This window comes from Asparagus officinalis, chromosome 5, assembly GCF_001876935.1.
Source record: "Asparagus officinalis chromosome 5, Aspof.V1, whole genome shotgun sequence".
Classification (NCBI taxonomy): domain Eukaryota; kingdom Viridiplantae; phylum Streptophyta; class Magnoliopsida; order Asparagales; family Asparagaceae; genus Asparagus; species Asparagus officinalis.
In genome coordinates, this window is record NC_033798.1 from 61984079 (window position 1) to 61992581 (window position 8503).

General features: G+C 33.8%; 1 protein-coding gene across 3 annotated transcripts in view; it reads left to right on the top strand.

The window, feature by feature from the left end:
* Positions 350-8503, top strand: part of LOC109843563 (probable serine/threonine-protein kinase DDB_G0276461) — a 16619-nt gene continuing 8465 nt past the window's right edge. For 2 of the 3 annotated variants that reach the window (XM_020412501.1, XM_020412504.1), the window contains exons 1-2: positions 350-485; positions 2992-3052. The gene's annotated coding sequence lies outside the window, so the exon portion shown is untranslated. The remainder of the gene's footprint in view (positions 486-2991; positions 3053-8503) is intronic. The other variant, XM_020412502.1, reaches the window with a different exon arrangement.

Sequence of the window (8503 nt, forward strand, 5' to 3'; positions counted from 1 at the left end):
TCAAAATTAAAAAAAAAGTTAGGATATCAAAGTGCCAAAAATCTTTGGGGCGTTAAAGTTAAAAAGGTGTAAACTTTAGAATACCAAAGTGGAAATAACTTCTCTCTCCTTGTTTTTTTTTTTGGGAGAAATATTTTTTGGGAGAGAAATCATACCTAAGGTGTATTTTGGACACTAAGGGACCAAATTGCAAGACCTCTTAGGATTTAAGGGGTCAATGAGCGGTTATTGGAATCCGGGGGATCGGCATGGAATTATTGAAGAGGTGAGGGACTAACTTCCAAATAAACCTTAACTAAACTAAAACCATAAAAAAAAAAAAAAAAGTGGGATAAAACTGTGACATTTCCATCCTGTCTGCGCCTATTATACACCGCCCAATCGCTCTCTCGTGCGAGAACCAGAAATCCCAATTGATATCGATCCCCAATCAACAAGACTCGAAGCCCTAATGCATCCGATCTAGAACTCTCTAGATCTCTCAGGTATGTACACCTTTCTCATGTTAAAAACGAAAGATCCCTTTTTGTTTTTAATGGATTGATATGCTTGAGTTATATATATATATAAGGATAATAGGACATGATAGTGGCCAACTTAATTAATTTCTGGTTGATATATAATTTGGTATAAATACGTCTAATGAAGATTTGTGTGCAGATTAATAATTCCTGGTTTGTGTGCATATTAATAATTTGGTATAATTCCTGGCTTGTGTGCGCATCAGGAGATGCGTAGACGAAGTAATGGGCATTGTATTACTCCCTCCGTAGGAGCATCGGTGGATCGTTGAATATCATCAAATTATTTATGTAATGAAGATTACATTATTAGGAGTTTGTGTTTCGGTATAAGATTGGTCTTACAAAATCTTCATAGTCGGGATTTGTGTGTGCATCGCCGAAAAGATGCGTGGACAAAAGGGAGCGTCTGCATATTTTGCCAAAATATTATCAAATTACTAGTGTAACTATCTTAATGAGTTTCGTTGCTAAAAGTTCAATCATTCATAAGTGTTTTACTCTGCTTGCGAGCTATTAATAAATGCAGCAACTTGGCATAGAAGTATGTGAATTTTCCTCGATAGCTGTCCGCTCCAGTCTAGGGAAGACTAATTATGATACTAGCTTTTCATGTAGGAAATTGGTGAAGAAATGCAAATCTTTTGCATTTCCCTTGGGCTAAAACTACCATCAAATCTTGCCTAAAAAAACTCCCTTTGGTTTGCTCAAATTTTCTATTACATCACTGCTTGAGTTTTCTATTACAAGTTTACAACCTTCAATTTGGGTAATCTTCCAAGTGAATGAAGGTGTCCGCTGTTTGGCTACAGTAGCATGGACATAATTGTAGCTTTGAATCCGTTTCAGCATCACCTGTCATTATTCTTCCTGTAGAGCCAAAGAAAAATGGATAAGATTATGGCTTGATACCTTCACGCGAGATCTTCCAACTAAAAGATTTAAGTAAATCTCCTTGCACCTATCTTTAAAATAGTGGCAGACAAAGCTGAAAATCTTTTCCCCACAAACTCAGCTTGAACCTATCTTAAGGTATGAGCAGTGTGATAGTAGTTCCATGTCCTCAAATAAATGTAGCCGCAACTCACGATTATCATGCTCCTTGTTAGCCACAAATTAGGGTTCTCCTGAAGCATTCGAATTATCTAATGAGATATGCAGATCCTATGGTAGTTATAGACTTATCACACCTTTCATTAAAGAGTCTCTTTAACGCACTAGTAACACAGCTATCTTGAACATCCAATCTTGCAAGAATCCCTCATTGATGCCTCGTTTGGTGTGCTGGAGTGGGTGGGAATGGAATGTCAATTTCCACTTTTCATTCCTTCATACCAAACACAATGTGTTTTTGGAAGCTAGAAATCTCATCCCCACTTGTCATCGGTTTTCACTTGTTGTGGGAATGATCATTCTCAATGAGATGTTAGGGAAGGGCATTCTCACTAAAGTGGAAATAAAAAATACATAATTTCTAAATATACTCATTCCCATTCCATTCTCAAATTGCACCCAAACGTGAAAATGAAAATGAGCGCTCCATTCGAATATTAATTTTATTCCTTTCTTGTTTCATTTCATTCTCGCTTCACTTAATTCCCGCGACCAAACGAGGCGTGAAAGAACATATTTACCACTGAGTTTAAATATCAAGTGTGGCCAAGATTGAACAGCCCTTTACATCTATACGCTTGTTGCTTTATTTTTGGTTGTCCTGAAAAAGCCAGATTTTAAAAGAGCTTAGGCACATATGCAAGTAATATAATGATTTTAACCTAAAATTTTTTAAATTATAATTTGGACACAAGATTTTAACTAAAAATAACATAGTGGTTATAATCTTACTTGAGATTAAACTAGAAACATGATGATGATGGAGAAGAAGGAATAAAAGCAGTAGTAAATTTAGAAAAAAATTCTTAGGGAGTGGCGAACATCAAGTATCTATAATATTATAAAACTATATTACATGATGGGAATGCACACACTACTCAACATTACTTTATCAAGTTCATTACATTATATTTTGCTGCAATGTGATTGATAAACAAAAGTGAGTATTGTTTATTAATTATTTACTTCCATTAATGAAATCAAATTATGTATACTTGGTAGTTAAAATCCTCTACAGAATTGCGGTTAGATTCTAATATATTTGTTCTACAACATAAACAAAAATATATATTAAAATCAAATTCATAAACAAACACTTAGTGTGCTCTGAGTAATTAAATAAGCAGTTGTCTTCTAAATATATATCAAGAGACATAAGAAAGCATTTAAAGCATTTTGACAACCAATTTTACCACAAAATCAAAATAAGACATTTCAATGTGTACTTCTACAATTGCTCTCAACGATTTTTCATATTTTTAAAGCAAGCGTGATATTTACATTGTCAATGCTATTAATCACATCTCTTTCAATGTATTTGACTAGACAATCATTCATCCACTCATCTTCCATGCAGTTACGCAAGTGATTTTCACAATCTTCATCGTCGAAAAAGCTTGAAGTTGCAATCGTTATAGGTAATATCAAAGCCAACTTCACGAGCAAATACACCTCAGGATATGCAATATTCTTTTTTGTCTCCACTAACTATATGGAAAGATTACGAATGTCTTTTAGTTTTGAGAATTGACTACCTAAACGTACATTAATGATATAATTCTCAAGTTGATTATCAAGAACCATAAAATCTCCTGGATGAAACTTTGATGGGCAAAACTCAACAAAGAGAATCAATTTTCGCTTATCAAAATATGAAAATGACTCCATTGGATTCAAGCAAGCAGTACAAATATGAAATTCATTGTTAGCCTCTATAAAGCAGTTGTTAAGTTCTTGAAGTTGGTTGTCAATCACTTGATGGAAAACATGAAAGTGGTGTAAGTGTGTCACTTTCACAACATTACGTCATGACCATCCGCAAAGTATAAGCATATCCATATTTGGAATGTGGAAATCGTGTTTTTCACAAAATAAAGAAACTTCACTAAGCAAAGACTCTCACCATCTTCCCTCACCATTATATTTGTTGCTTGGCTACTTTAACTAAAGTCATAATATCTTGATCTTTCCATTGTAGGTCTTGAGACAATTCATGTGTAACTCCTAATATATTTTTTATTCAGTGTATGTCAAGTGGAAATTCAAAAGATTGCATGAAGTATAACAAGGCACTTGCTTGGCCTTTTTGCTATGAGTTTGTGCCATCTTTGACAATAATATCACGCACCTCAATAACAGATGAGAACATAGGGATCAAGTTGGATAGCATTTCATAATGAGAACCTAACGAGTATCTTCAGCTAGATGAAGAGATTTTTTTTTATTTAAACCTCTTCCACTTAAAAGTTCACTATTTTGTAATCCTTCTATGGTCTTGCTAACTTATTTTTCTCAAAAAATATCTCGACATTTGCAGAACCTCCAACCACATTAGCAAAATTATTTAGCATCGTAAAGAGTAAAGCATCTCAGTTTGTTGCTCTGCAACACTTATGAGAGCTAGTTGAACTACTGAAGTTGGTGTGTGAAACAATGAATATAGAAAGCATACTCACTTTCCTTCATGATCAATGTTTTGAGGTCATTAAATTCTCCTTGCATGTTATTAGCGCCATCACATTGATAAACTTAACTATGTTTTGAAAATATAACTCAATTGCTGCCTTGAGGGATAAAGAGCTTGTGGAGGAAACCTGAACAAGCTTTAGAAGACATTCAATGACACGTCCTTACTTATCCGCATTATACAACATGACAGACATTTACTTTTTAATCGATATATCACAAAACTCATACAATCAAACTAGCAAACAAATCATCACCGAGATCTTTGGTAATAACTTGAGTAGGTTCGCTTGCAGCAACACTCATAATATCCTTTGTTTAGGCGTTGCTAATTTGATATATTTACGAGCTCTTGTCAAAACATTACTAAAAGCAACATTTTGATTAGTCGCAAAACGTATACGCTCAAAAATATTTCCTTGATTACTTAACTGATCAAATTCAACATCACCGTGAAAGGCCAAACCTTAACAAAAATTGAATACAATCGATTGTTAAAATTGAATACAATCGATTTTTTCCATCAATTGAATACAATAATCCTCTTTGGCTTGATTTTGTTGCTTGGACATAGCAATATCCATGTGTTCCTTTTGCTTGATTAAAACTTTGACATTTTTTCCAAGCTTCATTACGTGTGCCATTTGAGCCATCAACATGCTTTATTAGGCTATTTTTCTTTTTCTAATTTGTATGCTCGGTGGTAACACAATCACCACTTTGGTTAGGCTTCATAAGATAGCAACACAAGCAAAAGACCGCATCTTTAGATATGCTATACTCAAGCCAATTTCAAATTCATTAAGCCAACTGTGACTGAAATGATACAGGTTGTTTCCATTTTTTATTTGTGGAAATCTATGTTGGTGTGGTTGATACGGATATTTTTGTAAATAAGCTTTTCGCATACCATCTTGATCACTGGGATGATAGTCTAAAATATTCAGTCGAAGCCCTGGATTGTCATAAAATCTCTCAAGTTCACACAGTTTCTTCGCTTGGTATTAGGTTTTAAAATTCTCACTGTTGTTTAAATTTGGAGTAGTTGGATGGTTGCTCTGTTAATGACTTTCTCTTGAGAAATTTATCCATAACTAAAAACGTTAAAAAATATAATCAATATCCAACTATTATTCCAATTAATCAATAATTTTTTACTTATATTTAGTTACCAATTCTCACATTTTTTACTTTCTACAATTTCTAATATTCATAGGACTCAAATTCACAAAATAAATAACAATCCATTAACCATAAATTCCTTTTACACTTTAATATATTTCAAAATGTAGTGAAATTGAAGAAACTATTTGACAAACAAAACTAATTTATTGTATATTCTTGATATATTACTTTTTTTGAATTGTATCCCTAAATCATAGATGAGCATGTGAATGCGTGAACTAGCAATTAAATAAGAAAATAATAACTCTTTAAAAACATAATTCAAAAGAAAATTTTGACTCACTTGATAATTGGTGAGGAGAGGAGAGGAGGAGGTCCGGACGCCTGTCGGTCTGGGCAGAGGTCCGGGCGGCGGTGGATCCTAGCAAGAGTTGATGTGGGTGCGGGTTTGGGCAGAGCTTTGAGAGGTAGGGTTTAGAACTTTGGATATCGATTGGGATTTTGGTATCTCTGAAGTTTGAAATAAATAAGATAGACTAGATTAATGGGTTTTGTGTTTTAATACTAGCTTTAGGTTTTGGTTTTATTGTACTTTTAAGCTTTTAGCCTTTGGGCCTATTTGTTAATCAGTGGAAATTTATATGGGCTTTTATTTTTTGATTGGTTAATTCACATTGTAAACATAACAAGCGTGATAGGTTGGGTGCAATTTTTAAAATTTATGCAGGGTAGATTGTAAAAAAGACAAGAGCGTACATGCTAATTTGAAAAGTTTGGGGAAAGTAACACACCCATCTATGGGGTTTATAAATCTGCCCTTGAATAAATTTTCAGGTTTAGATAAAACGTAGATGGCTTTATATTTTGAAATGGTTATCTCAATATTAGTCCCTGAAATCTTTAATATTTTGACATTAGTCCCCTAAATCATTGAAATTTGAAATTAGTCCCCCAAATCTTATTACTATTTTGAAATTAGTATCCCTAGTTAGAGGCTGTTTGATTTGAGATGGAATATTTTGTTAACTTTATTTTTATCTTTTGAGGGTGTGTAAATTATTACACCCTTTCAACGTGGGTCTAGGGAAAGCTAGGTATAAGATTAACTTTTCTTGCTGGAACATGTTGAAGGAATGCAAATATTGTGCATTTCCCTTAGGCTAAGTTATAGAAAACTACATCAAAAATCTCGTCATTAGTACACAAAACTTCTTTTGGCTTGCTTAATTTTTCTATTACAACACTAAAGTTTTTCTATTACAACCTTCAATTTGGCACTTATTTCGAGGTAATCCTCCATAGTGGCGGATCTAGAATTTTCAGAAAGTGGCGTCTCTACATAAATTAATAGGGTTAGTTGCGGATAGACCCGCTGTACTATTGTTAAATTAAATTTATTATCCTCAGTTCTATTATTCTATATAGACTTTCTGAGTGAATTTTTTTATTATCTTTTTCAGGTGATCTATATGTAACAATAGATTATATAAAAATGTATTTTCACTGGTTGTGGCTTTCTTCTTGTACTTGTTTATTCTCTTTTGGGTTGTTTTATTAAACTTTTATTAATGGAATACGAGGGTAGTTACTCACTATTTCACTAAAAAAATGTTAGATTTTCACTTTAGAGGGTCCATTTGCAACAATAAAACTCTTTCTAGGGGTTTATTTGCAATAACAGAACTGCATGGGTAGTAAGTTCAATTTGGCGATAGTATAGGGGGTCTATCTGCAACTGACCCTAATTTAATTACAAATATTAAATTAATTAACTCAAAAGGTAGTGAAAACCGATTAAAATAGAAATGAGAGAAGACTATGGAAGAAAATATAAATTGCTTAGGCTAAAAAAATGCAGAGTTTAGTTAGGGTTACCAATTATAACTAAGGTTATATAATGGGGAGGGGTCCTATGTCAAAGTGGCGTTGTGACACCACTTTGACATAGGTGGATCCTCCCTTATCCTCAAAGTGAATAAACATGACAGTTGTTTGGTTATAATAGCCTTGACATAATTGTAGCTTTGAGTCAATTTCAACATCATCTCTCGTTATTCTTCTTATAGACCCCAAAAGAAATGAATAAGATCAAGCAATGATAGCTCCACCTGATATATAGTGGATATTTCAAGTTGTTGCCCCATGGATATAGGTTGAACTTGGTCAACCGGACTATGTAAATCTCAATGTTCTTGCTTAAAGTTGTTACATCTTGAGATCTTGTGGCTTTATCTTCAGGCAATGTTTTAAATATTAGGTATCGGAAAAATATCGGATGGTCAAAATTCATATCGGATTGCGAATATCGGGAAAAATTGAGGATATGTTATTAATATCAGAATGCCATAACAAATATTTGCATATATAGTATAATGCACTAAAATGTAGTCTCAACATATTTGATAAAATCTAATCATACAAAATATAAATAATATATATTTAGGATCACTAATTAACTTTGTAAAAAAAATAAAAGCACAAATCAATGTTGCAACATTTTGTTTGATTTTTAGGCCAAAATATCATTTGATATAATGAAAAAATTATGATATCTCACCCAAAAATTATCAAACACGGTATATTATTTTTGCGACAAGCCATACAGAAGAATATATCGGGGATATATCGCTCAAAATAGTCAAAAAGTAGTAAATAATATTTACAGGGCATATCGGTTGTGGCAAGCACTGTAAAAGGATATATCGGGCGATATATCGAATGATATATCGGGCCGTATCGGAGATATTTGAAACATGTCTCTAGATTGCAGAGTTTAGAAACGAAAATCGTCAATTCTTAATAATTGATAGCATAGTTCATGATGATGGATTCAGGGTCGAGTTTGCAAGATAGAGGTCAAGGTCGTGTAAATCGAAGATCGATTGAGCAAGGATCAAGAGGAAGAAGAAAAAAAGTTGGATCTTTAGGTAGATGTGGTTGAGATCCAACAAATTACATCGGGATACGGAGTGTTTTGGATGGCTGAGTCGTGTGCGACAATGAGGTTCATGGAGACGCTCCGACAAGTGCAGAGACAGACAGTAACATGCGGTGAGTCCTGTGGTGGCATTGGGGAACTCATTTAATGACAGAGTTACTCATAGCGGTTTCCTGTTTGCATGAGAAACACGAAAGAAAAGAAATTTGAGCTTTTTATGAGTGGCGGTTGTGTCCAGCCATGGAGGAGCGCTACTAATCGCTGACTGGAAGATCTAAAGAGCTTGTTAATGTGGTGGTGAGTGTTAGAGGCTAGGCTACATGATGTGGTGGTGTGAGGG